This window comes from Physeter macrocephalus, chromosome 16 (assembly GCF_002837175.3).
Source record: "Physeter macrocephalus isolate SW-GA chromosome 16, ASM283717v5, whole genome shotgun sequence".
Taxonomy (NCBI): Eukaryota; Metazoa; Chordata; class Mammalia; order Artiodactyla; family Physeteridae; genus Physeter; species Physeter macrocephalus.
In genome coordinates, this window is record NC_041229.1 from 49,963,668 (window position 1) to 49,981,727 (window position 18,060).

Sequence of the window (18,060 nt, forward strand, 5' to 3'; positions counted from 1 at the left end):
GCCATGGCCATGGCCATGGCCATGGCTCACGGGCCTAGCCGCTCCACGGCATGTGGGATCCTCCCGGACTGGGGCACGAACCCGTGTCCCCTACATCGGCAGGTGGACTCTCAACCACTGCGCCACCAGGGAAGCCCTCCCTCTCCTTTTTATCCCCAAACTTCTTAAAAGATTGCCTCCTCTTCCTCTTTAACCCATTCATCCAAACGCCTTATGCGACCTGGTTTCTTTCCTCACCATTCTAGTGAAGTTCCTCAGCAAACTCTGAGTTACTAAGTTAGCCTTTGTTCTCTTAGATTTCTGCTTCCTTTGGAAGTCTTACTCATCTTTTCTTTGAGACTTTCTCTTTCCTCAGCTTCCATTTATTGTGTGCTCTTGGTCATCTGCCTCCTGCTCTGAGTGTCCCTCTAACAGTTTTGACCTTAGAACAACAGTAGTTCCAGCTTCTTTTGGTCTGTATGAGAATGACATTTCTTAGTACCTTTTTTTCATGGACTATGGGTCATAGTTACCTGCAGTTTGAAGATTGTGGTTCTAAAGGCAAATTCTCAATTAAATCGATGTAAAGTCTCTATAACCTTAGTTTCTTGATGCTGTGCCTGGTAGGAAATCAATAAATGTTTGTTGGAATCATTTATTCATTCAATTATTCATTTATATGTTCAAAAATATTTACTAAATGGATTGAATCATTTGTGAAAGTTAACAGTAAGTTACTTTTTTTCAAATTATTGAAATATGGCTTCTTTGTCTTTTTCTTTCAACCTTTATTGAAGTTTGTTTATTTGCTTGTTTTTTCCTAATTTGAATAATTACTAGCTATATGACTCTTGGATAAGTTATTTAAGCTCTAGAGTCTGTTTTCTAATTTTTAATACAGGGATAATAAGTGCCTACCTTCTGGATTGTTGTAAGGATTAGATGGAAAAAATGCACTGAGAACACACAGCATATGCCTAGCATGTAGTAATAGCTCAATAAATATTGGTTATCATTATTATTCTCACTATAATGTGTCAGATGCTGGACTTGGTTCCATACAACAAACATCCTAAATTAGGTATTGTTTTTCTCATTGTTCAAAGAGAGAAACTGAAACTTAGAGGATTTAAATATGTTGCCAGATGTCACAGAATTAATAAATTGCAGATCTAGGATATCTGATTCCATAGCTTGTACCTTTTGCTTATACAAAAAGCCTTTCATCATCTTATATGACACTTAGAAGTAAACTAGGAGTCACTTTACAGTGAATGGAATAAGCTAATATTGTTCTCATTTACCTTCTAGAGGGTAGGAGAGCTCTGCGCTGTTGGGCAAACTCCAGTCCTGAAGGTCAGATTAATAACATTTTATCGTAAAACCATAGAATTGTAGGGTTTAGAAGGATTTTAGGTTTCGAAGGGTTTGCCCACCCAATTATTGAATTCTCTAACCATCTAGCCAAGGGGTCATCTGGTTTATTCTTTAACTCTTCCAGTGACAGGGAAGTCTTCATCACCCCAGGGCACCTCATTCCACTTCCCACAGCTCTGACCATGAGACAGCCCTTCCTTATACATAACTGAATTCTGTTCCTAAATCTCCCGTCCATCCGTTGGTCCTGGTGTGGCAGTGCTGGATGGCCCATGAAGTAAGTGGAATCCCTGTTTCCTAAGGCATTTATTCTCCATTTTCACCCCCAACACCTTTTCTTCACCATTAAGTAGCTTCAAGCCTCTAATTCACAGCTTTCCCTGAACCAACAACTGGGTCTACTTTTTTTTTTCTTCTTGATGTGATAAGAATAAAAAGCATGCCATCTCATGAGCATTTTGCTTTTTCTCTAGTCTTTCTCATAATACATGGTACTTCCATCTACTCAGTTGTTCAACCTAGAAACCCAGGAGTTTGTTTCCTTCCCCACTCTCATACAGTTCATCATCGAGTCTGTTCAGACCTATCTCCAAATATAAAACCCACCTCTACTGCCATCATCCTGGGCCAAGCCACCATCATCTCTCCCCTGATTCCTAACTCTTGCCCCCTCCCTGCTCTCTCTCCTCCACACAGCAGCCAGAATCATCTCTTTAAAGCACAGATCAGATCGTGTCACTGCTTTAATTACAGCTCTTCTTTGATTTCCCATGGACCTCCTGACAAAATCCAAACTCTCTTCTGTGGTCAGCAAGGCCCTGCCTTATCTCACATGTTCTTTCTTGCCTGTTGCTCACTCAGCCTTGGTCCCTGGTGTCCTTTATGTTCTTCAGACGTCCCAAGCCTTCTTCTACTTGCCCTTCTAGCATATCCCTTCTGCCCTCACTCTTCTTCTAGTTTTGCAAATGCCCAGCTCCTTCTCATCTTTCAGATCTCAGCTAAACTGCCACTTCTTCAGAGCAGCCTGCCCTGATCACCCAGTTGAGGTCCTAATCTCATCACCTGCACCTCTCTTTCAGATCGCCTTGTCTTATCTCCTCCTGAGAACGTTGAGTTCTTGGGTAACTGGACCTACATCACACGTTAGCAGTCGGATCTTCTACAAGTGGCACAATAGCTTCCCAGAGAAGGTGCTCAATAGATATCTGAGGAATAAATGCATAGCCTCATGATTGAATGTTGGAGTCCTATTAAAAACGCATTTGAATCTGAGCTTTGCCACTTTCTGTGTGACTTTTGGCAAATTATGTTACCTCTCTGGGCTTCAGGTGCCTCATCTGTACAATAGCCGTCTTATGTACCTCACAGCATGTTATGAAGATTAATTAAGATAGCGGCTGTGAAGGTACCTGCCACAGCACCTGGCAGTATTAAGGGTTCAGTCCTCCTCCAAGCCTGGTGCTTGATTCTAAACATGTGGAGAAGAGTTCTATCAAGTTTCAGCCTGATTAATGGAACTGTTTGTATGGTGTGCCTGTGTGTGCGTGACCCGTAGCCTGGGTGTAAGATGCCTGTGACTTCCCTCAGGTAACACTTGCCTGCCTGGGAAGACAGTTCCAACCCTGCATATCGGCTGTGCTACAGAGTGTTGCTCGGTCAGATAACTCAGAGGTGCCAAGCCCAGGGCCTTCACTGGGCTGCTGAACACAGACTCCCAAAAAACTCAATGAGCAAACATGACATTGTGTGGCCCATCTCTTGCCAGGATGGATTGGGATGCTCTGTCTAGACAGTAGTCTCCCTTGGGAAATCACAGTTGCTCTAAGAGAAGGTACATGGTCTCCTGTTAGGAATACGAAATAGGCCTGTGAGCTATTGATGGGAGAGGGAGGGGGGTTGCTGTGAGGTGTGTGGGCTTATGGAGCAGAGCCTGCAGAAAGGAGCTGTCGGCTTCTACATGCACAGGTATCACAGGCTACACCGTCACGGTGGTGGCCTCCTCCTTCATACTTGCAGTGTCAACAGAGCCCATGGGAAACAACCCTGTCAGCCTTCCCAGAGCCATGAGTCTGTGGATTGCTTGGAGGAATTGAAAGGTAACCCCAGAATGTGAATTACCTGCTGAGAAGCTGGCAGAAGTCTCTATGCAACTTGCTTGCTTGGCATGATTGGCCTCTGTGATTCCCATCTGTAGGCTGTAGGGTGAATGGTTTCACATGGGGGTGGGCTCTAGAATTAGACCTGGGTTCAAATCCTGGTGGTGTCATGACCTTGGCCAAGTTACTTAGCATCTAGCCTTAGTTTTCTCATCGAAAATGGGGATAATAATGACAACTATCTTGAATGGTTGCTGTGAGGAGTAGATGATATAGGGTGTACAGAAAGCTTACTTCCAGGCACATAATTTTTTTAATTAAACAGGACAGGTCAGGATTTTGAGTTTATTTATGATAAGCCTCACCCATATTGAACTTTGAGTCTTGGTTCTCCACTTGCCAGCTGTGTGCCTTGGACAAGCTGTCTAACTTCTCTGAGTTAGGGTCTTTATCCGTTTGATGCAGTTTATAATTCCCACCTCATAGTCAAGGTGGAATGAGACCAGAGCGCCTGACACGTAGTAAGTGATCAAAATATTCATTTCCTCCCTTTTGGTTCTTGAGTATCTGAAATCCGGTCCCTTTAAGCTTGTTAAGATTCCTCACTAGCCTCGTATGCAGCTGTGTTCAGACAGCTTTGGCAGAAGGAAAGAGGCTTTTTTTTTTTTTTAATGACTGTTTCATAATCTGTTGGCTCAGACCTGCTGCTGCCACACCCTGTGCTTCTCAGGGTCCCTTGGTCCTGTTGCAATTAGCGTGTGCCTTGCCTCTCACCTAAATGACCCTGGAAGGTGGCTGCTGTGGAAAGCATTGCTGAATACAAAATGGATCTTCCTCCCTGCTATTTGGGGCGAAGCTGACTCAGGGATTCCTAGCAGCAGGGGGAGGGGCTGGTGGGCCTGGACTGCAGTTGGACTTAGTGGCCAGGAGTTTTCTGGTTTTCATTAAAATTCTCTGGCTGTCTTTTGGGATTGCTCCATAGTCATTGGCTATGACTCTGCAATAGAGCCAGTTGTGCTGTTCTCTCAGCTACACACACCCATCAAATCACAGTGGCCCTGAGGATGAGAGAAAATTGAAGGTGGGGAACAGGCTGGCTAAGGGGTCTTGCTCAGCAGTCTTTGTGATAAGGGACCCCCATCTACAACTGCAGAACTTGAGTTTTGCCGATTCTTAAGTACCGATGTGGAGATAGACAAAGCTGAGCTGGGAATTGGTAGCAGAGAGAATCCTCTTAGAGCTTACTCCTAATGACAGACTTGCTCTTGAGAGCAGATAAAGGTTTCTTGGCAGCTGTCAGAGGATCCCCAAATGTTTAATGAATGAAATCAGTCTGGTTGAATCATTTTTCTAAGGTGCTGATACCCTCATATGCCCAAAGGATTGGGGTTGGATGTCACTTCTCTGAGGCTGACAGACGGTATTAGAGTAAAGAAGATTCTGTTTTTAAATGTTAATTTGTGGTAGCTGAAGAAATTTCACTTGAGACTGAAACTTGAATCTGAAAATCTAGGTTCAAAATCATGACTTTGCTGTTGACTTGCTCTGTGACCCTGGGCAAGTGACTTCCCTGGGTCTCAGCTTCCCAGTGGGGTTGTAAGGATTAAATGAGATAAACTCTTGGCATATCATATGTTCACAGTAAATGGTAGATGTTGAGATAAATTGGGCTAGATTTGACCTGTCACTCCAGCTCACCAAGATATATCCCAATTCTGTCATCTAAAACATTTGTTCCGTATCCCTCTCAGCTTTGCGTCTTTTAAGAATTTGAGGCAAATGTGTTCCCTAGGGCAAGCTGAATCTCCTTTCACTGGAAAAATACATCAAAACCATATGATGTTTCCCCATGAGAGGCTTACAACGTTGGATATTTCATCTTCAGGTAACTTAGAAGAAAAAAAAATTTTTTCCTATCCTTCTCGATGGATAGGTTGTGAGAAAGCCATTTTAATTGATCTTGGGTATACATGTCCTTGATGATCCTCCCAAGAGAGCATCACGGAGGCTCCCATTTGCCTTCAGAGTTAACTCCATTTCCAGTCTTTTCTCCTTTCACTCTTCAAATCCTATATTCTAGCCACAGTGGACTGCTCACAAAAAAGTAATTCATATGAAAACTATCATACGTACCAAAGAATGCTTTAAATATATATTTACAAGTAAAGAACAATAAGGTGAAAATTGTGTATCCACCATCTAATTTATCAAATTGAACATTACTGATTCCTTAGAAACTGCTTGTGCACCCTCTATCCTAAAATCCCATCTCCCCCCCGCTTTTTTTTTAATTTTTTTTTTTTTTCTTATCAAGGCAATGGTTATCCTGACTCTTGTGTTGAGCATTCCCTTTTCTTTATAGTTTAACCACCCATGTTTGTATTACTAAACTATACATTGTTTAGTTTTTTTTAAAACAAAGGATCGAGGGCAAATCTAACAAACCCGTTGAAAAAGGGCAACATTGCCACTATTAGATCTAAAAATAAACCGAACTGGACTCAGGTTCATAGTCTGGTGGTAGCTTCCCTGGGGGTTACAAAGGATCCTGATGGGGAAGTCAGAGGGCAAGGCTGTGAGTGAATCCTTGGAAATACAAGGCTCACCACTCCTGGGGCATCTGGCGGGGCTCAGTGTGGGCCAGACACTGGACATCTGGTAGGATATGGGCACGGAGAATGGACTGCTATGTCTTTTCTACTTCTGCATTCTTTGTGGCCTACCTCCAGCTCTCAGCAAGTAGGCCAAAGCAGGCCATCTCTTCTGTGGGATGAAGTGAATGCCCTCAGCTAATCCAGATGGACAGCATGGAGGGAATGAGCAGATGCTTCATTAGCATATGGTCAAGGTCAATAGTGCCAGAAAGAGTCTGGACCAAGTTTACCTGTCATTTTTGTCAGATTAAAAAGAGAGTATGCAGTACCACCTATGGAATATTCTTACCTAAAAGTTGACCCCTAAATCAATCAAGCCTCTAGAGCTAACTTTTTTCAAATTTACTAATTTAAAATAACAATAACAAATTGAATCATATGGTAATGTAAATAAAAACTCAGTTTGCCAAAACAAAAAGAAATAGAATGCCTTGTTTACATTTCTGCAAATTTCTTTTTTCTTCCAATTTTATTGAGATGTAACTGACATACAGCACTCTGTAAGTTTAATGTATACAGCATACTGATTTGATTTACTCATCCCATGAAGTGATTATCATAATAAGTTTTGTGGACATCCATAATCTCGTATAGATACAACACTAAAGAAATAGAAAAAGAATTTTTTGGACTTCCCTGGCAGTCCAGTGGTTAAGACTCCGTGCTTTCCCTGCAGGGGATGCGGGTTTGATCCCTGGTCAGGGAACTGAGATCCTGCATGCCACATGGTGTGGCCAAAAAAAAAAAAAAAAAAAAAAAAAAAAGAATTCTTTTTTCTTGTGATGAGAACTCTTAGGATTTACTCTTTTATGGTGCCAACTTTGATTTAGTAGAGAGGGGAAAGGGTGACAAATTAAATTACACTCTAAGGAAGCAAACAGATGAATTTAGAGTGTTGGACAACTGACTTGGCTTCTGCAACAAGTCAACAGCATGAAAAAAAAAATAATGTGACTTAAGAATCTGAAAAAAATAATAATGTGACTTAAGAATCGTAGCCATATGTAGCACATGAACCTTATTTTGATTCAGATAGTCTGTGTATTAGTTTGTTAAAACTGTCATAACAAAATATCACAGACTGGGTAGCTTAAACAACAGAAATTTATTTTCTCAGTGTTCTGGCAGCTGGATGCCCAAGATCAAGGTGCTGGCAGGGTTAGTTTCCTCTGAGCCCTCTCTCCGTGGCTGGCAGATGGCTACCCTCTTCCTGCCTCTTCACATGGTCATGCCTCTGCACACAGGTGGCCCTGGTGTCTCTCTGTATTTTGTAATATCCTTTCTTCTTCTTCTTTTTTTAAAATTTATTTTATTGAGGTATAGTTGTTTTGCAATGTTGTTAATTTCTGCTATATAGCTAAGTGAGTCAGTTATACATATATATGTACTTTTTCATATTCTTTTCCACTGATCTCCTTTCTTCTTATAAGGATATCAGTCAGGTTAGATTAGGGCCCACCCTAAAGGCCTTATTTTAACTTAGTTACCTTTTTAAAACCCCTATCTCCAATTATAGTCACATTCTGACTATATATATACCAGCACATAGGGATTCAACATATAAATTTTTGGGGGGGAAGGGTGGATACAGTTCAGCCCACAACAGCCTAAGTATAAAAAGGCATTTTTGAGATGGTGGGGAAATTTTGTTATAGACTGATAAAAAGGAATTATCATTAATTTTTCTAGGCACGATAATAGTAATGTGGTGTTAGAAAATGGTAATGTAGAGATGGATTCTGAAGTATGCAGAGGTGAAATGCTATGCTGTGGAATTTGTTTTAAAATATTTAAACAAAGAAAAAAGTAGACAAAAAGAGGATAGATTAATTAATAGGCCAAAATGTTCATAATTGTTGAATCTGGGTGATGGGTATCAGGGGCTTACTTTTGAGTACGTTTGAAAATTTTATAATCATATATTTTAAATATTTAGGTCAACAATAGCAAAGAGGGTTTAATGGCAGTGGGGTTGTTGGTGATAACTGTCTTCAACATGTCTGCCCTTTGAGTTGTACTTCTCCAGTCTGGTTGACTTCTTTATGTGGTCCTCTTGGGGTCCTCTGTTGCCTGTCTCTACTAGATCCACTGTTTCTTTTATACAGCTTGGTGAAGGACCTCCTATACAAGCTTCTTAAGAAAAGGTTCATGGAATGTGAATTTCTGAGATCTTATATACCTGAAAATGTCTTTGTTCTATTCTCATACTTGATCGATAGTTTGACTGGGTTCTTAGATTTCATTCTAAGTTGGAAATCATTTTTCTTCAGAATTTTAAAGGCATTGCTCATCGTCTTCTTGTTTTTATTGATGCTGTTGAGAATTACTATATTGTTATAATTTTTCTTTTTTCTGTTTTCTCGTTCTTGGAAAATTCTCCTATTCAGATATTGGGCCCCCTGTACTGGTCCTCTAGAATATTCCTAACTTCTCTTTCCTGTTTTCCATGTCTTTATCTTTTGATTTTACTCTCAAGGAGATTTCCTCAGTTTTATCTTTCAATCTTTTTGTTGAATTTTTAAAATTTCTGCTATTAAGTTGTCAATTTCTAAAAGTTTTCTTTTGTTGTTGTTGTTCTCTTAGTGTGTCTTTTTTATAGTGTTCTATTTTTGTTTCATGGGTACAGTTTTATTTCATTTTTGTGAGAATATTAATGGTATTCCCTGCCCCAAACCCCACTCCTCTCCACATAGTAGCTGTTTCCTTCAAGTTGCTTTTATGTGTTTGCTGTGGTCTGTATCTTCATTAGAGACTTCCCCAATATGTCACTCTGAATGTGATCCTTGGTTGTGTTGCTTCTAATTAAGGGCAGGGCGGTTGGATAAAAAAAGCTGTTAAGACCTTGACATTTTGGTAAGTCAAAGAAGCCACTCACAAAATACCACGTAGTGTATGATTTCATTTATACGAAATGTCCAGAATAGGCAAATCCATAGAGACAGAAAATAGATTAGTTAGTTGCCTGAGGCTGGAGAGTGGGGTGACTGCTAATGTTATAGGATTTTCTTTGCGGTGATGAAAATGTTCTAAAATCGATTGTGGTGATGGTTGTACAACTCTGAATATACTAAACACCGCTGAATTGTACACTTTAAAAATCTGAATTGAGTATGTAAATTACATGTTAATAAAGCTTAATATTATAGCTTAATAAACCACCCCAGTGGTGATGGTTATACAACTGTGAATGTACTAAACACCATTAAATTGTACACTTTTTAAAAGGGTGAATTGAGTTGTGAGTTATATCTTAATAAAACTCTCAAAAAAAAAGCTTTCAGTGGTGTGATGAATTGGGAGATTGGGATTGACATTTATACACTAATATGTATAAAATGGATAACTAATAAGAACCTGCTGTATTTAAAAAAAAAAAAAGCTTTCAAGAAACCGAATATAGGATGGAGATCATTATCTCTGGGCCTCCCTGTAGCTTGATCTGGGTGGGCTGTTTGCTGGGAGCCCCTGGGACAGCATCTTCAGGTTTTCCCTTGGTTCTGTTCACCCGGGAGGACTCTTCCATCCTCCTAGCAGAGTGTGGTCCACTTGACAACGTTCTGGCAGTCAAGAGGAGAGGGCATATGAAAACCTGTTACAGTTCACCTTCAGTAGACACAGCGCCCTGTCTTTTTCTGTTCACCTTCAACTGTGCTGGGTATTCCTGGGCCAGAAACACTCTTACTTTTTATTATGGGAAATTTCAAAGATTTACAAAAAGTTGAGAGGATAGTGCAATAATCCCCTATGTTCTTATTACCCAGGTTCAAAAATGATCGCTTCATGAACATTTTCCTTTCATCTGTATCCCCCATCCCCTTCCTCAGATTATTTTAAAGCACATACTAGACATTTCTGTTTTATGCTTTCTAGAGACTGAGCCTCCAGAATTTCCTCAGTCGGCGGGGGTGGGAGTTGGAGGTGGTGTCTGGGGCTCTAACTTCTTTTCAGGCAGCTTTCACTGTGGTCTCTATTTAAGCATCCTATACGCCTGCTCTAGGGATACCTGGTACCGCCAGTCCTGGGCCTGGTAAAGATTCTGTGGTTTAAATCAGCCAAATTCTCAGCTTTCCTTGCATCTGGTTTAGGATTCAGATTTCTTGAGTCTGCTAAGTCTGTTAACTACTTATTCATCTGTTTCCCAGGCTTCCCAAATTTGACACCATCATCTCTCCTGTCTCCCTGGCCTGAATGGTTTTGTTATTAAGAAAAAAAGCTGGGGTCAGTGAAATTAGATGCATCTGTTCAGTGTGCCCCCTTCTCAGGAAGATGGGCTACTTTTTTTTTTCTTTTTTCAGTTTTGCTATGTCCATCCCTATTCTACTCAAACCTAGAACCCTCTTTTATTTATTTACAGATGATTGATTTATTTGCCTGGAAAACTCCTTTCCGATCTTCTGAGAAGTAAGAGGAATGTCCTTGTTTTAACACGCCTCTCTTCTGACCTTATGCCAAGGCAAAGTTAAGGAGTCCCTGCATTTATGCCTTGCTGGCATTTTGTCCTTACCTCTGATTCTAGCACTGTTTGCCTGAGCTCTGCGTGCTGCATTGCAGTGGTTTTTACCTATCTTCCCTGTTGGTCTGGGAAGCAGGACTTGTGACTAGGACTATGTCTTGTTTTTCTCTGTACCATGAGCACAGTGCCTTGCTCCCAGTAAACATTTTTTTTTTTTTTTTTTTGCTTTAGCTAAGACCAATGATAGCAGTAGTTCTCAGCCCTGGCTGCATGCTAACACATATATATGGAATCTAAGAAAAAAAAAATGTCATGAAGAGCCTAGGGGTAGGACGAGAATAAAGACACAGATCTACTAGAGCATGGACTTGAGGATATGGGAAGGAGGAAGGGTAAGCTGTGACGAAGTGAGAGAGTGGCATGGACATATATACACTACCAAACGTAGGGTGGATAGCTAGTGGGAAGCAGCCGCATAGCACAGGGAGATCAGCTCGGTGCTTTGTGACCACCTAGAGGGGTGGGATAGGGAGGGTGGGAGGGAGGGAGACGCAAGAGGGAGGAGATATGGGAACATATGTGTATGTATAACTGATCCACTTTGTTGTAAAGCAGAAACTAACACACCATTGTGAAGCAATTATACCCCAGTAAACATTTGTTAACCCCCAGACTGGGTAATTGAGCACCATGCTTCCAGGGTGGGGACAGGCAAGCAGACAATGCCCCTTTTCTTCTTGCCTCTTACAGGTCATGACTGTTTGATAAATATTTAGGAGCAAAACATGCCTTGTCGGCTTGTTGTTATGCAACATTGTTCCCTTTGCTTTCAAGTCTGGTGTTTTTCTACCCAGTCAGCAGGTTGGAGAGGGTGGGAGGGCGGCTGTAAGGGTGTAAACATCCTACCAAAGAAGGAATGGACTCACTCGGAAGAGGGGTCGTTTTCCCTCCCTTGATTGAAAGGCTTGCAGTCTACACTCTGCCTCTCACTAGAGAAGGGAAGGAATTCATTCTGTCTCAGCTGCTCACTCAACCCTGCAGGGTCTTCTTCCTTTTGGACATGATGCCAGGAGAATTTTTTAAATTGCTGATGATGTTGTTAAAGAAATATGGTGTTAAGATATTATTTTGGAGAGGTCCTGTTAAAATGCAAATATATAACTTTGAAAGGGTAACATTTAACTTGTTTCTTAGTATGATCCTCAAGATGCTATAAATATCTTCCGGGGGAGGCGGGGGTGGGGGGGTGGGGGTGGGGAGGTGGGGGGGTGGGGGAAGAAATGGAGAACTAGTGGCCAAACAAATATGGGATGCTACATTAAACAAAGTTAAATAGGGTCCCTTCAAGACCTCCCAGAGCCTTGCTGCTGTGTATTGTGAATCTCCTAGAGGGGTATGCAGTAGGCAGCATTTCCTAAGTTTAGTTTACTTTTCATCTGAGGGGCCAAGAGCATTTTAGTAACGTGTTTCATGGAACACATATAACTCTAGAAACAGCCCCTCAACTTAAGTTTATCCTTTGAGGTCCACTTGAAATGCCACTTCCTCTAAAGCCTTCCCATCTTCCCCTAGAGATATATAAACTTTTCCTTCTTTGAATTGCCCGGGCTTCATTTGTGTAATTGTCTCCCTACCTCTTCTCTACCCCCTAGTAGGTCATAAATTCCTTGTACATGTTGTATCAATTTCACTGCATCTGGGACATTGTCTTGCACAGAGGTACTCAAGAGATGGTTGCAGTCCGGCTTTAGTGCCTTAACTGAGTCATCCGCAGAGTTCAAAGGGCACTGTCAGGAGTAGGAACCAGGGCTATGGATCAAAGAGAGGGCTCACAGCGAAGGCACAGGGCCAGTGTAAGAGCCTGGGCATGAAGAACAGAAAAAGAGAAAAATCTGGAGATGCTGAGAATATAAATCAAATGTACTGAAGGTCAGTTGTGTGCCTGACACCCTGCAGTAAACTTTGAATATTTAAACTTAATCCTGACCTTTCAAGTAGGTGAAATTGTTTCTGTTTCCTAGATGCAGAAATGGAACATCAAAAAGGTGAAGCAGAAGTCAGTGCCTGTGCTGGGGATACAAAGATGAATAAAGCCCAGTCCTTTTCCCCAAGGAACCCTTGTTTTATGGAGTAGGTGGGCCTGTAAATAAATAATTATAAACAGTGGGGAACTACAGAGATTAAGGTGTGGTCAGAGTCACATGGGAGAACCAAATGGAAGAACCTAACCTGTGTATGTGGGGAAAGGGTGGAAGCTGACAAATCCAGGAAGGCTCCCAGGAGGAGAGCGATGCCTGAGCAAGGTGGGTTAAGAGTGCAGGGACAGCAGGGACCAAAAAAACAAAAGCATGGGGGTGAGAAATATCATGAGGAATTCATTGTTACTAGAGTACGGGATGTGAGGTAGGTGAGAAATAAGGTTGGAGAAGTTGATAGGATGTAATTAACAGGTTGAAGGGTTTGGGACTTGATTTTGAAAACCATGGAAAGCCATCATAGGGTTTTTAGCAGAAGAGTGGGCTGTCCAGCACATTTTGGATACCTTCCCAGGTGCTGGGTGGTAGGTAGTAGTATTCCTCTTTTCTAGGTGGGGGAACTGAGGCTCAGAAAGTGACTTGCCCAAGATCACTCAGTGTATCAGAAGTGGAAGAGAGCCACAATTTCAACTCAAATCTGGATCTTTCCGTTCAAAGTAACAGTGGCCAACAATTGCATTGAATTTCCTACTGAAAAGTACTCTCATTCTGATATTTGACTCAGAGAACAGTTTTAAGACTTAATGTGATCAAGGAGTTTGAGTCTTTTGAGCGTGAGCCACCCGTTCTCCTTGCTTGGACCTTGCAGTAAACCTTTCTCTGTTCCTCTCCCCACAAAAAAACAAACAAACAAAAAAAGGCTTAATATGAGCAAGAGCTAAATTTACATGGTACTAGTACTTAGTGCTATAAAGTTTCAGAGAGGGAGAAATCAGGGAGGACGTCATGGGGGAGATGGCATGTATGTTGCTCTGAAGGAAGAAGTAAACTAGAACAGATAGTAAGAAACCAGGTGAGAGAAAGATGCGTTTGAAGGGGTGGTGCTGTGCCCATGTGGTACAGCAGGAGTGGGCATGGGAAACAGATGACAAGAGGCCACTTCCTGGCACAGCCATAGTCACTTGCTTCCTGAGGTCGCTATGTAAATAGGAAAGAAACAAAACGATCATATAATGATTTCCGTCTTCACTTTGCTGAATATAAATACACAACTAACCTTCTAAAAGTATTTTTAACTACCTTATTACAGTCAGTAGAGAGTTTATTCCCTGCAGTGTTCCCCCTTACTCTGCTCTGTGATTTATCTCAGTGTCCCCTTCCCCTCCTCAAACCCACTCTTTACATTAAAGGGCAATGTTGGAGGGTTCTGCCGCTAGTAGGACTACAGCTAGATGTGCACTCATGAATGACATTTGAGTGAAAATTCAGTAATAGAATTCTGTATGATGAACAGAGCTTGGTTACATACAAGAAGTGGTGTGTTTGTGTTAGCTCTCCCAGGTTCTCTTAAGATCCCTTCTAACTCTGTTCTGATTATCTTCAGAGCCTGGAGTTGTGATCTTTTGCAAATGCTGCTCTATTAGATTACAGTCATTGGTGCGGTGGAGAAAGGATGCATGTATGAGTCAAAACAGACCTGGATTAGTATCCCATCTTCCTGCCTACCATTTCTTTTGCCTTGGGCACATTATTAACTGTGTTAAGACCAAGTCTTGTAGATCCTTGATCTTCTAATTATGCCCCCTCTCTCTGCCACCATGAAATTTACCCTCATCACAGGGTAATTCTCAATAGCAAATAAGCATTCTCTAGTATTTCTTGCCTGAAAACAATCCCTCCCCCCAAAAAATCCAAAATGTTTTCTAATTTTGTCTCTCAAATGTTACAAAATAAATTCATTATTTAATACTGTTGACTTTATACCGCCCCCCGACCCCCGTAGCTATCTTCTAGTTTCTTTGTTCCCTTTCTCAGTAAAACTTAAAAGTTGTCCATTGTTTTGGCGGTGACTGCTTCCCCTGACTCTAATCTCTTCTCATCATTCCACAGGGACTATTCCTGTCTGTGTCTGCCAGTGACCTTGATGTTGCCAAGTCGAAGGCCACTGCTTTGTTTTAGTCTTACTTATTCTCTCAGCAGCATGTGACAAAGCAGATCTCTGTTTTCTTTGACACTGTACTTTCCTGGGTCTCTTCCTACCACTCTGGACTCCCCTTAAGTCTCCTTCTCTCCTCAGCCTCTAAATGGAGATGTGCCCCGTGTTCTGAAATGGCCCCCTTCTCTTCTCTATTTATTCACCCTCCACAGATGTCCTCTTCTAATCCAATGGCTTTCCCTAACATCCATTTGCTAATGACCCTCAAATCTGTAGCTTCATCCTCAAACTTTTTCTGGAACTCCAGATTCATGTCCAGGTAGATCTCTAAGAGACATTGCAAATTTAACGTGGCTGGAAGAGAACTCTTGATTTAGTCTCTACCCTAAACTTGTTCTTCTTTCAATCTTCCCCACCTCAGTAAGTGGTGCTAGTATTCCCCCCAAGTGTTCAAGCCAAAATAGCTAGGCATTACTTTTTATTTCTTTCTTTCTTCACCATCATCATCCAATCCTTCAGCAAGTTCTGTCTTCTCTATCTTTAGAAACATTCCCAAATTTATCTCCTTCCCTCCATCTTCATTACCAGCACCCTAGTCCAAGCCACATCATCTCTCACCTAGACTACTTGCAGTAACCTCCTAACTAGTTGCCCTGCTTCAACCGGTATCTATACCCCAATACCCTCCGTTGCAGGGACCAGAGGAATCTTTGAAAATTGTTAATTGGTTTATGTCACATTCCTAACCACCCCTCTCCCTCCAGGTGGCCTCCTGTTGCACTCAGAATGAAATCTAAACTCCTTGTCCTGGCTGACCAAGCACTATGTGACCTGTCCCATGTCAATCTCAGCCCTCTTCTCCTTGACCATGCACCCAGCCTCATTGTTCTATTTTTGGCTCCTAGCACATGCCAAGTCCATTCTTGTTTTAGTGCACTTTGCATAGTTATTCCTTCAGCCTAAAATGCTCTTCCAGTCTTCATGTGCTTGTCTTTTTCTTATTCAAATCTCATCTTAAATAGAGCCGCCTCAGAGAGGCTTTCTCTGACAACTCACTCTAAAATTGCTGTCTGGGTACACTCTGTCCCTTCCTTTAACTTTTATTCACTATTAGCGCTTGCTACTATCTGGTATTTTTCTTGTTTATTTATGTATGTGCTCATTTCCGCATTCATTCATTGCTCTCTCTTCTGCCCAGCTAGAATGTATACTCTATGAAGGTGTGTGGCGGGGGAACTTGTCTGCCTGTTCATCACTGTATCCTCTGCTCCTGGGTCAGTGACTTGCACATAGTACGTGCTCACTACAAGTGTATGGAATGAGTGAATATGTTTATCTCATCCGTAGAATGCAGAGGCTAATACTTATGTCTCAGAGTTGTTGAGGACTTGCGTTATCAAATTTGATAATGCGTCTAAAGTGAACGGTTCTGTGTCTGGCACCTTCTGCTTAATAAATAGAAACTATATTATTTTTAAAGTGTCTAGCTCATTATAGACGTTGAGCAAAGATTAACTCTCTCTTTTTCTTGCAGTCTGGGTCCCCTGCAATATTGTATATTGAGATAACCTGCACTCTGAACAAGGTAAAAAATACTTCCCAATCAGCTTTTTTTTTTCCCTAAAGAAAAGGTTTAAAAAGTGCTGTTCAATGACTAGTCAACATCAGTTAGTTTAGAACCATTATTAATGTCACTTCTCCCTCCCCCTCCTCCAGTACACACAGAGACACTTCATTATAACAAGGTTTGGCTTTCCCCTGGGAAATTATCATTTTCTTTTCTTTGGTTATATGATCTTTGCCAATTAACTCTCCTTAGGATCAAAGTGTTTTGGGGTTTGCTTTCCTCATCCTGGTGTTTAGGTTCTCTGAAAAGTATTCCTAGCTTTTGCATGTTCTGATCAATATTTCTTTTGCATTTATTTAATAAATATTTATTCAGGATCTACTGAGTGCCAAGCAATGGGGATACAGATAGGAATTCATAAGGGCCTCTGTCCTTAAGGTCTAGTGGGGGAAGCAGGATACCTAAACCAATGAGGATAATAAAGTATCAATGAAGAGAGCCTCCATAGAACACAGTGGAGGCGTAAAGGAGAGAGCGGCTAATTCACATGGAGGGAGAGGGGAGGAAAGTTCCAGAGCTATGTGGTTGCTTGCCAGCAACAAGGAGAGAATGGCCCCATGTGAGTAAAGTTGTGGATGAAACTGCCTTGGGGGCCACACTCTGGGAGCTGGGCATGGCTATGTGATCATCGTGATGATGGTAACTCAAAGGTCACGAGAAATGCAGCCAGAGATATGAGCAGGGGCTGGGTCATGGGTGGCTCTGTACGCCCTGCTAGGGAATTTGAACTTTCTCCAACAGTGACAATAATAAGAGCAACACCTAAGATTTATTGGGTCCTTCCTGTATGCCAGGCTGTCTTCTTTGTGCTTTGTTGTATGTATTCTTTTCATCCATACAGTAACCCTATGAGGTAGGTATAGGTATTATCCCTATTTACAAATAAAGAAATGTAGGCACCAAGAGGATAGGGTACTTCCCTGGTGGCGCAGTGGTTGAGAATCTGCCTGCCAGTGCAGGGGACGCGGGTTCATGCCCCCGTCCGGGAAGATCCGCGGAGCAACCAAGCCCGTGAGCCACAATTACTGAGCCTGCGCGTCTGGAGCCTGTGCTCCGCAACAAGAGAGGCCGTGATAGTGAGAGGCCCGCGCACCGCGATGAAGAGTGGCCCCCGCTTGCCACAACTAGAGAAAGCCCTCGAACAAAAACGAAGACCCAACACAGCCAAAAATAAATAAATAAATTAAAAAAAAAAAAAGAGGATAGGGAACTTGCCCAAGGTCACCCAACTCATGAAGGACAGAGGCAGGACTCAGACTCAGGCAGTTTGGCTCCTATGTTCGCCCTCTTCACCAGGGTCCCGTCCTTCCTCTCACAGAGGGCTTGTTTAGGCAGCCGGGAGCCCTGAGGAGACTGAAGTGTGGGAATGACATGGTCAGATTCGTTCTTTGGAAATGTAGTGGAGTCGCATTGCATCTTGTCCAGGGGTTAGTGTCTAAAAGCCTCTAAAGCAAAGAATGCAGCGTGACATTCTTCCTTGAAGTGGGGAGTATCTGAGTGAGGTTTGCTGTGTTAGCGGTGGCATCTCATGTCTCAGTCAGCCCAGCAGCTTTCCCCCAACCTTGCAACAGAAGGCAGAGGCTTTGCTAGATACGCATGTAAGAGGTGAATACTCAGTTTGTATTGAGGGGCCCTGTTTTTTTTAACATCTTTATTGGAGTATAATTGCTTTACAATGGTGTGTTAGTTTCTGCTTTATAACAAAGTGAATCAGCTATACGTATACATATGTCCCCATATCTC

At 42.0% G+C, this 18,060-nt stretch overlaps 1 protein-coding gene across 10 annotated transcripts in view; it reads left to right on the forward strand.

Annotated features, from left to right (window-relative positions):
* The window catches only part of RAB30 (RAB30, member RAS oncogene family), a 101,879-nt gene that overhangs the window by 36,626 nt on the left and 47,193 nt on the right, over window positions 1–18,060 (forward strand). For 5 of the 10 annotated variants that reach the window (XR_008615373.1, XR_008615372.1, XR_008615371.1 and 2 more), the window contains exon 2: window positions 16,225–16,275. The exons of 1 other annotated variant lie outside the window; for it this stretch is intronic. The gene's annotated coding sequence lies outside the window, so the exon portion shown is untranslated. Of the gene's footprint in view, window positions 1–10,460; window positions 10,508–12,276; window positions 12,489–12,580; window positions 12,690–16,224; window positions 16,276–18,060 lie in introns of all 10 variants that reach the window. 4 more of the 10 variants (XM_028500998.2, XM_055078702.1, XM_055078703.1 and 1 more) reach the window with 3 other exon arrangements.